The sequence below is a fragment of the Mesoplodon densirostris genome, chromosome 8, assembly GCF_025265405.1.
Source record: "Mesoplodon densirostris isolate mMesDen1 chromosome 8, mMesDen1 primary haplotype, whole genome shotgun sequence".
Classification (NCBI taxonomy): Eukaryota; Metazoa; Chordata; class Mammalia; order Artiodactyla; family Ziphiidae; genus Mesoplodon; species Mesoplodon densirostris.
The window spans coordinates 58,571,240-58,586,205 of NC_082668.1; the positions used below are offsets into that span (position 1 = coordinate 58,571,240).

At 40.3% G+C, this 14,966-nt stretch overlaps 1 protein-coding gene across 1 annotated transcript in view; it reads left to right on the forward strand.

The window, feature by feature from the left end:
- THSD7B (thrombospondin type 1 domain containing 7B) overlaps positions 1 to 14,966 on the forward strand; it is an 801,116-nt gene that overhangs the window by 386,735 nt on the left and 399,415 nt on the right. The gene's annotated exons all lie outside the window — the stretch shown is intronic.

Below are 14,966 nucleotides of genomic sequence, written 5' to 3' on the forward strand. Positions count from 1 at the left end.
CATTGGCAATATATGGTTTCTATTTCTTTACTCTTAACGGTGATGCTTTATACATCTGGGTGTATTTGGAGTGCTGTGATCCAGGATACTTAATAGCTTAGTACTAATAAACACACAGGAGAACCTTTGTAAAACTACTGCCTTTCTTAGAACAGGTCTTTTCCCCTACACTTATTTCAGTCCCGTGATGGAGCTAGTCCATGTGGAGATCCAAAAACTCCTAGTCCCAAAGCTCCGTTCTGGCCTAAGACCTAAACTTAATAACTTGGTCCATTTCCCCTAGTCTGACACCCTAGCCTTGGTCCTATGGATCATACTGCTGCCATAGCAAGAAAATGCACATCCAGGAAAAGGAAGGATGGAAGAATATTGACCCTAGTGCTCAAAGTAAAATGGGTCTCATCCACACTTCCCTGGCCTTGTCTTGGCTGTCACATCCTCTCAAGCAGGGCCTGGCTCTCACTGTATCTCTGCACTAGCCTCCTGCAAGAAGCGAGAGGGAAGCATGCAGTTCTGGGAAGAGACAACCTGCCACAAAGATTGAGATTACTAACACTTTTCCTCGGAAAATTCCAGCCCTGTGCATCTAGGATCCCCTAGTTGCTCTTTGGCTCACACATCTTCGTGGCGGTGACATGACAATATAGCCAATATTGACACAGATCTGCCTGCCACTTCAAACCACCTCTCAGTGATTGGCAAGGGGGTGTGACAGCTCTTGGAGATTATCATCATTGGTATCTTATATTTCAGTGATGGGGCACCTGCATAAGGTTTTCTGACTGTGCCATTTCAACTGTCCTTTGTCAGTGTTAACCGAGTAGCATCCAGTGAACTTTGCTTATGGATAGAATCAGAACTAAATGTGTTGAATACAAAGAGCTTTGAAAGTACAGTGGAATATTTATCTGATCTTTTGAGGGGTGGAGATAGCAATCTCTTCCAGAGGAGCTTCAAAACTTATTTTCTTAAATGTAAATTCAAAGTAATTGATCTGGATAAACAGGGTTTGTAGAGTAGCCAGGGGAATGTCATTTCCAGACAGAGTAGGACAGAAAAGCTGTGATCTCTATTCTGAACCATTTGAAAGCTATCATCTAGCAGGTTGGCTTTTGAAATTTTAATAGTAATGTACCTGCAAAACATTCAAGCTCTTAAAGATAAACATTGGGAAAATGCAAGAAGATAAAATAATCTATGATGATGGAGGTTTATTGAAGTTCAGCTATTTCTTTTAGTTTCGTCGTCATAAGAGATTAGCATAATTCTTCTGTTAAATGGTTTTAAGAAAGGAAAAGGCTGAATTAAAAAGAATACCCTACTGGCAGCCAGATATTGGTGTTAGAGCTATCAGGGTCCCCTGACACTTAAGGAGGCATATTAGTTCCATTGAGCCCATATGCCCCAGTGGCCAGAGATTACTTCAGCTACTGCTATTGCATGCATTCTATATTCGAGAAAATTCTCTCTGCTGCATGAGCATCTTCTCCTAGTGCTGCCTAAGGATGGAGGAATCATAGGGCATGTGAAATAATTGCTCTTCCAGCAATTTTAGATTTTACTACAACTTCCAGGGATTCAACTAGTTAATTAAATGGTTGGCATTGTAATGAAAATAGTTTTAAGCCTCTGTGGTCTCTTTTTACCTCCAATTGTTTAAGCCTAGATAATTCTTTTCACCGCCTGGCAGCCAGCAGACCTGGAGGAGCATTGATTCAGTTTTCAGATTTCTTCCAACTTTCCGCTTCAATACTGTTTACCCTCGTGTTTAGTTTATACTTTGGGACCAATATTTTTTAAAAATAACTATGGGTTAATTAGGGGAGATGATGATAGGGAGGAGATTATCGGAGGGAATGGTACCGCTAAATCTATGGTTCTCAAACTTTATTGATTCTGAAGCACCTGGAAGCATTATTAAAATGCAGATTTTCAGCTCCATGACTAGATATTCTTACTCAATAACTATGAGATGTTTCCCAAAATTTGTGTTGTAAGAAGCTGCCACTGAATGGTGATGTATTTCCTCCCTTAAGATAAAAAAGGATCATAGATCCATGAACAAGTGCTACTTGAACTCTGGGCATACAGCCTGTTTTTCAACTTCTTGAATGCATCATATTCTTCCCGGCTCAAGCATGGTAGAGTATGATGGCTAAGAACAGAGGTGCTGGAGCCAGATGGCCAGGATTTTGAGTCCCAAGGTTAGCTCTGTGACAGTGGCTGCATTACTTAATCTCTCTGTGCCTCAGTTTCCTCATCTGTGAAACAGGGTTAATAACCACACCTACATATAAGGAAAGTACTTAGAGCCCTCAGTGCCTTGTGTGGGGTAGGCATAGGGCAGGCAATTCTATCGTCATTCCAAGCCTTTGCACCTGCCCTGTGTGGTGCTGGAGCTGTGTTCAGCGGCACTTCCTACTTGGTCCTCTGACCTCTAGATCAGCAGGGACCTGCTATAGCAGCCTTTCCCCAGGAACGTTGTGTTCATCTCCTAGACCACAGTAGACCCTCCCCATGCACCTCACTAACTAGGTCATCCCACAGCATCCTCCACATCCCCTTCATGGCACTTGCATACTTATCCTTCCTTGTTAATGTTGCCTTTGCTAGAGTGTACGACCACAAGTGCAGGGACCACTTCTGTCATCTTCACCACTAGATCCTCTAAACCCAGCATAGTAAAGGGTATAGTTGTCACTCAGTTAATATTTTTTGAATGGACAGATGTCCTGTGAAGAGAGAGAAGAGTGTGGTTTTGAATCCAGGCAGTAGATTCTCTGTTCTCAAGAACATCCTTCAAAAGATACTTTGGGAAATAGTGTTTTAAAGCAGTACTTGTCAAACTTAAATGCTTTTACAAGTCCCTGGGGGATCTAATTAAAATGTAAGTTCTAATTCAGTAGACCTGGACAGGACCTGGAATTAGACCTTTCTACAAGCTCCAAGGTGATAACCTGCATGTTGATTACAAAGCTCCAGGTAGAGGTGGGGTTAGACATTTTTGAGCAAGGCAATGACATGGTTAAAGTTATAAAGTGAAAAGAGTGGACTAGGGACAGACCAACAGGTGGGGACACAGGTAGATTGGGGTGTGGGGTAGAGTGAAGTGGCTTAACCTAAACTGAGAGATCAAGAGAAGATGGACCTGAGTAGGTGGCAACCTCCACTAATGAGGCTGGGGGAACTCTTTTGCACCTGTGGTTTCAGGTTGAGTCATCAAAGTTGAGAAGAGCTTATACATCTAGTCCCTAAATTTGGCTGCACAATGGAATCACCTAGAGATTTCTTAAATATCCCAATGCATGGGTCCTACTCCAAGATACTATGATTTAATAGGTTTTTGGTATGACCAGGGAATCACTTGATTATGTGAATCCAAAACCAAATCCATTCTAAACCTCTCAGAAAGCCAAGGTGTTTTCCCAGGGGCAGAGTGTACCAGGAGTGATTTGTGTGTTAGTAATGGGTGAGTTCTATGAGGTTTTATTTGGTTCTGGCTGTGTTCATGATCTAAAAATCCTTACAACTTAAAAGTATTCTCAAGCCATGAACAATCTCTGGCTAGTAGCTAGCCTTGCTTCCTGTCTTCATATTCCTGTTCATCTGAGTCACTCCTTAAAGGATTAATGGTAGTCCCACATTCTTCGAAGCAAATCAAATAACTATCAAGCTGTGGCGCTCTTGTGGACTCTCCAAATTTTTAAGTCCCAGTAAAAAATTAGCCAAATGATCAAGAACCATTCTTTGGTGATGTTCTTACTAATTTCTCTATTCTTCCTTCAGCCTGTAACGCAAATACCTGCATAACTACTCAATACCGTTTGCCTAATAATAGCTACAGTTTGTTCATTGTAGAGGTAGCCCCATGGAGTTTTTTCAATACACAGATGCCTCACCTCATCCCATGTTAGAATCTCTTCACGTTGAAGGGACTTTTGCAGTATTAAAACTCACCATAAGTGACTCTTATACGTGGGCAGGGATGAGACACGCTCATTTAGTGCTTTATCCTTTCAGGGTATCTTCAAATACATTTATCAATTATCATTGATAATTGTTTGCCTGGGTAGTATTGGAAATTAATTATCTTGGCCACTGATCTCATCACTATCACATTTAATGTTTTTACTTTAAAGTCACAAATCAGTACTGATTTTCCAAGATTTCTCTCAAGCTACCTTTAAAGGAGCTCACTTTATATTTTCAACATTTAATAATACACATTTCAGACATCTACATAAATTAATATAATGCTAATATAAAATATTACTGATTAATAGAATGCACTCTTATGCAGCCATCACCAAGTAAAAATTACCATCAGCTCATGGCCACCCTTGTTTTGCTTGTTTTACTCTTATCCCCCTTTTTATTGCCAGTGGCTAATTTTGTAATGATTCCCAGATGTGTATATCACTTCCATGGAAGGGAAAAATATGTAAGAGATAAAGTTATTAGACACTTCAGTAGATAAAATGTGGCATATTCAAAATAGGTCTTTCTGTAAATTCCTAGAAACCATGGAGCTAATGATTAATTATTTGTCAGTCTTAATAATTTAAGGCTGAGGGAGCTCCTTTAACTTTCATCTCTAAGGGGCATGCTGGCGAGCAGTGTCATGGTAATAGGAAGGCCGAAGGCAAACTACTGCTGGGAATTGCTAGGCAACTTTATTTGGTGGAATCCTTTGCTCCTGCACCAAACCTCCTGGAGTTACATCTTGAGTTTCCAGTGTCAAAGACAGTAATGTTTTTTTAATGTCCAGGTGGTGTACTATTTGGTGGTTAAGAACATGGCACCTCAAGTTAGACTTCCTTGGTTCAAATCTGATCTTTGCTGTACAAGTCACATTAGATACACTTTAAACTTTGTTGTGTTTCAGTTTTCTCCTTTCTAAAATGAAGTAATATTGGCACCCAATTCATAGGATTAAATGAGAATTGGACACATGGCAGAAATTTTGATGATGATGATGATGATGATGATGATGTAAGTTCCTTAAGATTGGGGAACTTGTCTTTTATTTTGTTGCTATCCTGCATTATCTAGTTGTCCATGTGCTGGTATAATGCACTTGTTTCCATGTCTGTATTTTTTCTTAGATTATAAAATCTAGAAGGCACATGATGGGTGTTTAGTAATTGTTGTTGAATGAATGACTAAATGAACTCCATATCTTTCCTACTACCAGTTCTAATTCCTAAAGATTTTGCTTCCATTTAGATGAAATCAAAGCATTAACAGAGTGTTCAGTGCATCCAGCCAATTAGAGGAAAAGGTATTGGTCATTCAGAATGTCAAATAGGTCAAAAATCACCTTTCTCCCACTCAAAGGCATACTAGCATCAGCCTCTCTCTTTACTTACTCCTTCAAGTGCATATGGTCCCTTCCTTCCCACCTAAGGCACATCATCTATACTTTTCTCCCCCTGGGAAATAGAGGATGGAGTACTAATTTATACCCAAAGAATGAAGAGTCGGGACTTCCCTGGTGGTGCAGTGGTTAAGAATCTGCCTGCCAGAGCAGGGACACGGGTTTGAGCCCTGGTCCAGGAAGATCCCACATGCTGCGGAGCAACTAAGCCTCTGCACCGCAACTACTGAGCCTGCACTCTAGAGCCCGCGAGCCACAACTACTGAGCCCGCACGCCACAACTACTGAAGCCTGCCCACCTAGAGCCTGTGCTCTGCAACAAGAGAAGCCACCGTAATGAGAAGCCCGTGCACCACAACTAAGAGTAGCCCCCGCTCGCCACAACTAGAGAAAGCCCGTGTGCAGCAACGAAGACCCAACTCAGCCAAAAATAAATAAATTAATTAATTTTTAAAAATCCTAGGAGTTGTTTAAAAAAAAAAAAAAAGAATGAAGAGTCTATTGTGTTTGAGTAAGGAAGATTTGGGGCCTGGAACACCAGCCCCCAAAGTAGTGTTGAAGGCAATATAATCATCTAATGACTTTCCTTGAGAAACTGACTTAATTTAAATCTAAGATTTAAATTTAAATCTAGATTTAAATTTAAATCTAATAAATTTTGGATGTTTTCTATTCCCAAGTTACAACCTCTATAAATTTTGGATGTTTTCTATTCCCAAGTGTTTTTGAAAAACTAAATAAAATAAGATGTGTATCTTACATATACATCCCAAGCCACAACCCCAATACACAGAGTATAGGTGCCTTTGTTTTTATAGGTCCCATTGGGGAGGATGTGCCCCCTTTAGTCTATAATTTAAAGTCTAGAGATCACTACATAGCCCCAGTACTCAATAAATATTCCTGAACATTTAGTAAGAGAAATGACAAACACTTGGGCTTGTAGAAATTACAGTTCTCAACCAAGGAGTTCTGCTGATAAAATGTATAAAGACACTTTCCCTCCATTCACACATAGGAAAAAGAGAGATTAAATTCTCTTAATTTCTTTTAATTTTTTTCCTCCCATTTTTTGGTTTGTTTCTTTTTGTTTTATTTCCCCTTAAAATGTGACGCTTTCCGCCTATCTCTTTTAAAACCCAGGGACTTCCCTGGCGGTCCAGTGGTTAAGACTCCGGGCTTCCACTGCAGGGGGCCTCGGGTTTGATTCCTGGTTGGGTGGCTAAGATCCCTCATGCCACGCCGCATTGCGAGGCCAAAAAAAAAATAAAATAAAAGGAAACAAAACCGAAACCCCACAGTATGCAGTGGATTCGATTTGGCAAAAAAATCAGATTTGGCAAAAAAGAAGCATTTTTAGAACAGTTTATTTAGAGCCCTATGACCACCCGGACATGGAAGAACACCACTGGGTTAGGAGGGGAGCTTCTGCTCAGAGGGTGGGGCTCTTAATGGGCGTTACCTACACCCCTCACTCAGAGAGAACGTTAGTCCGCTTAATAGCTGACCGGGTCGCCTTCTCAGTCCACACTCTTCCTCCTACCCCCTAGTCCCCCTTCTTTCTGGACCAGAGATTGATGTGTATTTACAGGGACCTGGAGTTCACAGTATCGCCAGCTGAGATTTTTCTTTGCTTCCTCCAATGGCCCCAGGCAGTAGATCTAGAGCCAGGGATGGAATCCAGATTTCTCTGACCTGAGGGACTGCCTGTTTTCATGCCACAACAAGCCCTGTTTTCACAGAGGCACAGGTCATCTTGCTTGTTTACTAGCAATTCAAGGATTCAGAGCCAGGTACTCTCAAACCTGAGGCACAGGCTCTGTACAGCACAGATCTGTCACACGGAGCTTTCACGTGTGCTCTCTCATTGAACATCAGGGCAGTTTCATGATAAAGGAACAGCCGTTCTGTTAGTCCTATTTCATAAAAGAAGCAACGCGATCTTCAAGGGAAGCACTCCTGGCCACCTCGTCCCACAGGAGCAAAGACCAGGTCCAAATACTCAGTTTAAATTAAACTTGCTACACTGCTTTGCCTCATGAGCCTGTAAAGTTACAGGAAAAAAAAGCCAGGCAAGTTCAAACTCTTATTGCTAAAAGCCTGGAACTTCTACTTTGCTTCATATCACTGCCTCTTCCTATCAAAGTGATAATAGCTATAATTTATTGACATACATTGTCCTATTTGTTACCTCATCTCTATATGGAAAGGACTATTATGACCCCATCTTACATAGGAGGACATAGAGGCTTAGCTATGGGTCCCATGATTGCAAAATGCATAAATGGCAAAAACACGAGGAATCCTAGGCTCTTAACCACTCATTTGGTAGCAGATATTTGCTGAACAATCACTGTGTTCTAGATGCTGTGATAAGTACTGTAAGTATAGGTGTAAAGTGGTGAGGAAAACACACACAGCCCTCTGCTGTGGTGAGGGCTGTCTAGTGACGGAAGATGGAGGCATTGAATATATAATTGCCTAAATGAATATGCAGTTACAAAATATAGTATGCGCTCTGTAGAAATTCAAGGAGCTATGAGAAAAGGTAGTAAGGAAAATCAGAATTCCACTCTGCCTAGAGTATCTTTCTCCTCATCTCTACTCATTGCCCGTCTTACCAGATGTAAAGCCCTACTCTCTCCAGAGAACTTGTCCTGATCCTTCTGCTGGAAATAACCACTTCTCACTCCTGAGTCTCATAACGCTGTCTGAATGGCTTGCATTCTCACTCTTGGTAAACGTGTTTTGGGTCCCTCTGAAGAGACACAAAGTCCTTGAGAGCTAAACCCTTTTCAGTTTTCGTTCCCAAAATGCCTCATAATAGACTTAAAACAGAATAGAATTCAGTATATCTGTGTCAAATAAATGGATGCTAGTTAGAACTTACGTGCTTAAGCAAACCTAACAGACTGCTAAAAGGAAAGGTGATCTGCCTTTACAACTGAATATCTTTTGTAACACGTGATGATGGCGGCAATAGAAGATGTGGGATTTCGGGAATCAAATCTGTCTCTGGTTTCCTTGCAAATGTGGTTAAAGTGGAAACACATTCCATTCCTTGTATTCATTCAGTCATTCAGTCATTCTTTTGTGCAGTCAGTCTGTTCTTTTGGTTATTAATATTTCAATGAAGTCATATGAGTATCTTAAGGGAAGCAAAGGCTATTTGATTGCTAATGCCTAAAAGTAATTTCCTACTGGAACTCCACATTTTAACTGAGGTCATCAACTGAGGCAATATGTCTATAGGAAGTGCATTAAAGTCATAGAGCCTTTTTAATATATGACTGAAGGGTATAATGTTAAAATGCAGAATTATGGTCATGTGGTCTTTCAGTGGCCTAGATTGTTTAAGGGGTAAAACTTAGAATAGTTTGAACAGGTTTCTAATAGTGTGGCCCATGGAATTCTAGCTCAGAATTACCTGGAACGCTTGTTAAAACCCTAAGAGATTCTGATTTTGAAGTCAGGATTGGGGCCTCCAAATCTGCATTTTTAAACAAACTGCCTTAGTCATTTTAAGAAACGTTAACCTTTGAGGACCACTGACCTGTACAAACATTTAATTTAACTATGAGCCAACGGACTCTTTAAAAAAGGTGTAACTTCCCTCTACAATATTGTTCTAATCAAGTCTATTTTGGTTTTCAAGAATCAAAGGTTTTTCTATGAAGCTTTCAAAACTACAGTAAGTAAAAAGAGGCTTATTGGGAAGTTAGAACAGAAAATCTCACAGATGTCCAAAAATAAGAAAAAGAAAATTTATGGACATATAAGAACAAGAAATGCAAACAGGAGCTGAGGGTTCTCTCTTCAACTGTCAGAATCAGTGTGATTCTTCCATCTCTGCTTCTCTGTGTACACCTGCTGCCCTGCCCCTTCTAACAGGCTTCCTTTGAATCTCTGCTCTCATAAGTAGCAGTTATAGAGCCCAAGAATGGCCCTCTAGTCCTTACTCTACAAAACACCAGGGAAGTCAAGAACCCAGCACCCATAGAAGCTTCCTTCCCTTCAGGGTCTTTATTCAGCTTACCAAGTAAGAGAGACTGATGGCCCAGTTTGTATCAGATTGGTCCTTCCATCACACAGCAGCCCATGGATTCATCAGCCCCCTTCAGGTCAGGAGGCATCTGGAAGGGGAAGGGGACAGTGGTGCTGGAAGGCAGCAGGAACCGATAGGGACACTGATTGTTCACCGCTGAGACCAGCCTCTCCAGGACACCCATGCTCAGCCCTTTGGGAGAGAACTCAGAACCTGACTCCCTTCATTTCCTTAGGTTTCTGTCCATTCTTTTCAGTGCTGAACTATAGGCAGAGGAGTGGCAGAACCTGCCCGCCTGCTTCCACCACAAACATCATCCTCTTTTCACTTCAGAGCTTCAGCTCAGGAAGAGAGCTGTCGTAAGTTAAGTAGAAATCTAGAAAAGGAAAATGAAGCTCCAGGGGTTATAAATGCAGTCGAATGACAGCTTCATGTAGAACAGAAACTGGGAGGAGGGAGAAGGCACTCACCCTGGATGTGATCTGAGCGAGAAATTTTACTTCAAAGAAACAAAATATGGAGTCTCCGTGTACTTGAATTCATATCAAAATACGTATGCTATTGTTCCTATCCATTGTCTATCGTAAACAGTATTGTCTTGGCTGTCTTTTAAAAAAAAGCTAACATACCAAACAAAATCAAATCAATAAAAAAGCAAACAAAAGAATCGAATGCAGATTTGATGCATGAGGTTCTGTCTTTTACACCTGGAATCCACTGTTATGCCTTCTACTTTGCATCTAAAAGTTGCTTTCAAACACTATTTCTCTTCATTCAACAGTCAAACTACATTACCATAAGTAAATCCTGTGGCTCACATGGATGTTCATAATGATTTATTGTTAGCAAAAGTCTGTGTTTCCTTGAATGTGAATGCTCTTTGTTGTCAAAATGTCTTTACTTCCGGCTGGTTTCTTTCTCATATCTCTAGAATTCTCTTCAGACAATACAATGCAACACAATATAATCCTTATTTCCCTATAGAGGTGAATGAGTTGCCTTTCAGAAATCAAGGTACCCATTCTAATTAGAAGCTTATTTTTAGACTTTCAGTGTACTTTCTACAAAGAAATAGAATAAATTAGTTTTGCTTTAGCTGGAGTGTTACTTTCAGTTTATTAAATAGTTTTCTACAATTAAAAAGAATGAATTAATTATTTTTCACTTCCTTGGCTTTGGTCCAATTTTAATATGACTTTCAATGAAAGTGTGGTTTCAGGAGGTTTTGACTCATTGGTTTTTGACTCATGGTGGTAGATTTATGAATGATTTAATTTGTATTACTAAAACAAAGCCTAGAGTTAGAGGTAGAGTTAAATGTTGTGATCTTAATATGTCAACTTGGAACTACAGATTTTATAAGTCAGCTTGCTTCCTAGGGTTTTCTTATCCTATGTGAAGAGGCTACCTCAGCAATAGTTGCTCAGTTGAGAATACCGATGTTGTCCTGTGATTCATACTTTGCCTTCCTTGGGTAAGTTGTAGGATTTGTGAGTACTCAAGCTCAAGCCATAAAAATTGTTAATTTTATAAACAGAAGATACTTAGTGGTGTGTATGTGTGTGTGTGTTTGTGCACATATGTGTGAGGAGAAAATGAGAGAGAGAGGGAGAAAGAGAGAGACACACTTTCTTCTAGCAGGACAATAATAGAGTTTAATAAATATATATTGTATTACATTGCATGGAACATGAAATAACATTTTACATGACCAACAAGCTCACATGGGGTTTTAGACTTTGAGGGGGGGTCTATCTTTTCTCACCTATTTTCCCCCTCCCAAATTCAGTAACAATTGAGTTCGTCAAAGCAGAGGGAGATCAAAATATTAGCTCATTCTCAACCCTAGAATTAGACAGACTTAACTACCAGATCACAGCCCCTGTTGGACACCTAAAAACTTGAATGAGCCTGGCTAAAAACAGATCAGAATATGTGAGTCCTCCGAGCAGATGTATCCCAAAGAAAGAGAAGGTGAGAGAAAGAAGAGCCATGTCTGTACACTTCTTTCTCCCAAAATCATGATTTAGGGGCCACTTATCCTTCCCAAAGGAGACGTAAGTACGGGAGGTAGAGATGGTCCAGGGACAATGAGGGCTGTAGAAGTGGATTTCCCCTCACATGGTTGAAATCATCAGGAAGCTCCACCCTCACCGTCTCTTTCTAATAAGCGACTTTGTGAACTCAGGCCCTACCTTCCACTGTTTAAATTCCTGTGGTTATGCTCACCTCCTTTCTTCAAAAAAAAAAAATTTTTTTTTGGCCGTGCAGTGCAGCTTGTTGGATCTTAGGTCCTCAACTAAGGATTGAACCCGGACCCTCAGAAGTGAAAGCGTGGAATCCTAACCACTGGACCACCAGGGAATTCCCTGGCCTCCTTTCTGACCAAGCTTGCTCTATCTTGCTCAGACTTTCATTTGCTATTCCTTCTCCCTAAATTGTTCTTCTCCCAGCCTTTAGCATGGGTGCCTTTTGATCAATGCTTTGTTTTCAGTTCAAATGCCATATCTCAGAGAGTCTTTGTCTGACTACCTTAGAAATCACCTTCTTCCCTTTCTCTTTCTTGTTCATCACCCCGTGTTAGTTTCCTCACTGCACTGCCCAGTCTCCCAGCTAGAACATAAGCTCTATGTCTTGTTCACTGTTTAGAAACACATAAGCTCTTTGTCTTGTTCACTGTTTAGAAACACTGAAATGCTGCCACAAAGTAAGTGCCTAAAGGGTCATTGAATGAATGATAGTGGATGAAGGTATCATTCATTCAGGGAAGCTTTGCATAGGGCTGACTATACCAAGTTTTGTGCCAACTGCTAGTGGCATTAAGATGAATAAAATGAGGTTACTTTAATCGGGGGGCTTTTTATTAGGGGATTCAAGTATGTAAACATATTCTTTTATAACAAGAATGAGCACAGGGTATTAAGTAGCCAGGAGGAGGGTGTCTTGCTTTAGCTAAGTGGTTAGAGGAGACAAGATTTGGTAGATCAGGAGTTTCCAGGTAAACATGGACTATAAGTATCTTAAAGATAGAAGAGGGGATGTGTGTGAAGAGACTTGGCAGCACAAAATTCCATTTTAATTAAATGAGTTACAGGTAGCTTGTGATGCTTGAGTTGCATAGTTCATATGGGAGAGTGATAAGAAATAGGGCTACAGAGACATGCAGGAGCCAGCTCATGAAGAGATTTGTGCCTTTCTAGGAAGTATGGACATTACCTGGAATTCTGATAGACAAGTTAAATTTTAAGCATGGGTGTGATAAAATCAGAGTTGTGTTTTAGGGGAAAAAAATAGTACAGAAAATAATGAAGTTAAACAGCATTGGAAACCTTTGGGAAAAGTATGAGGCTGTTCAATTATCTGGCCAAGAAATGAGGAGAATCTGTTTTCTTGAAGAAAAATAAAATGTGTAGGTAAGCCTATAAATTTCCATAACTCAACATTGTTTAATAGCATGTCTTCATGACCCGGTGTGTACTGAGTTCTTCACCCATCCTGTGGAGTTCACGTAACTGGATTATTATGTAAATCCTTTCTGGCTCAAGATATTTCAGTGCTAAGAGAGGAAACACACAGTAAGCAACTGTCAACTCCAGGATGGAGCAAACCCTTCCTAGTCACCTCTCTGAGTATATACTTCCAAGGAGTAAAATGAGCCCAAAGACAAAGAGATTCTCACTAATTCACCACATTACCATCATCTGTTCTTATCAGGGACCAGCAATATAATTTGCAGGGCCCAATGCAAAATGAAAACGTGGGTGCCTTGCTCAAAAATTACTAAAACTTTTTAGCTGCAGGAAAGCATTAAACCAAGAGCCCCACTGAGCCTGTGTGAACCCGCACGGATCATATGCTCATGATGCTGGTCCTGGCCCCTCATCGGCTTCCTCTAGGGGCCAAGGATCCTGACTGACTTGGAGTTTTGATTCCTGGGAACAGTTGTCATATCCTGTGACTATGACATTAACCCAGATTATTGGATTACCATTGTATTGGATTGCAATTCTTGCAGGTGGCTGAGAATGTTTAAGGAGCAGAGGGATTTGGAACAAAGTGGGAGAGGGTGACAGCAAAGCAAAGCAGGTAAGAACACAGGCTCAGGACCCAGACTGCTTGGGTTTCACATCTTCTCTATCACTTTACTGGCACCTTGGACAAGGTACCAAACCTCTCGGTGCCTCCATTCTCTGACCTGAAAAATGGGAATGATGAGAGTAACTGTGGTTTAGGATTGTTATGAGGATTAAGTTGATTCATGTAAAACACTTGGCAAGTGAATGAAACATGGTAAGTGCTTGGGTCTTTTTTCTTATTATTTTGGAGATTGTGTTCTGGAGAGTGAAGCTTACTTGGTTCCGTTTAATGCAAATATTACCATTCAGGGTACGGTTTGTCATTCAGTGAGCAGAAATACTTAATTTCAACGTAGTTAAACTTACCAATCATTTACTTTATGATTTTCATTTTTGTGTTTTAAGATATTTTTTCCTATCCCAAAGACATAAAGTTTTTCCCTATCTTTACCTTTGGAAAATTTTACATATGTCTGTAATAATTCATTTTATGTATGATGTGGAGGCACTGACCTTTTCTATCTTCCCTTTACACCCCAGTATACCCCGTGATCTAGCCACTCTTGCCTCCCTTGCTCTTTCTGGAATTTGACTCTGGGCCTTTGCAAATATTATTCACTCTGCCTAGACTTCTCTTTCCTTACATATTATACAGATGACCACCCCCCCAATCTCCTTCATGTTCCAGCTCAAATATTCCCTTTTCATTGAGGCTTTAAAGTTTAAAATTACCCCCAACACACACACACATTCCCTAGCACTCCCTTCTACATTTTGCTTTGTTCTGTTTTGTTTTTGGCTTTTCGCACATCATTTAATTGCCATATGAAACACTAAATATTTGACACTTATTTTTTATTTGTCTCCCTCCACTAGAATATAAAGTCTATGAGTACAGGAATAATGTTTTTCTTATGCTGTATTCTCAATTTCTAGAACAGTATCTCCTCCCTAGAGGATTTCAGTATTCCACTTCCAGAATAATCCAGAACACCTTATGAACAATTATGTCTTATGTATTCTTCTTCCAGATAGAATAGTGAAGATTCCAGCTCCACACGTATATTAATTGTAGGCATCTGATTAGCAAATCTCTGAGTGACTTCTTTTTTTTCTATTCCTTCTAGAATCAAGGCCAAGACAGACAAGCACCCCCCTTTTCTCTCTGTCAAAACAGGTGATTTCCTAGTCCACACACTAAGGGATTCAGGCTTTGTGTGTGTGCGTGTGTGTGTGCGCGCGCGTGTGTGTGTGTGTGTGTATAGGGGAGAATAGTCTGGCCACAGGCTTTGTCTCTTGTTCCCTGATTTATGACATCCATTAAAAGCCAGGCTCTTACCATCAGCAATGGAGAAATTTTCCCAAAAGCCAGTACTCCAAAATTTTTCCTTAATGTCCAATTTTTAAACAATGCGTTCATAAAATGTTTTTAAATCATTTCAAAGAGAATTGCAAAGGAAACAAAAAG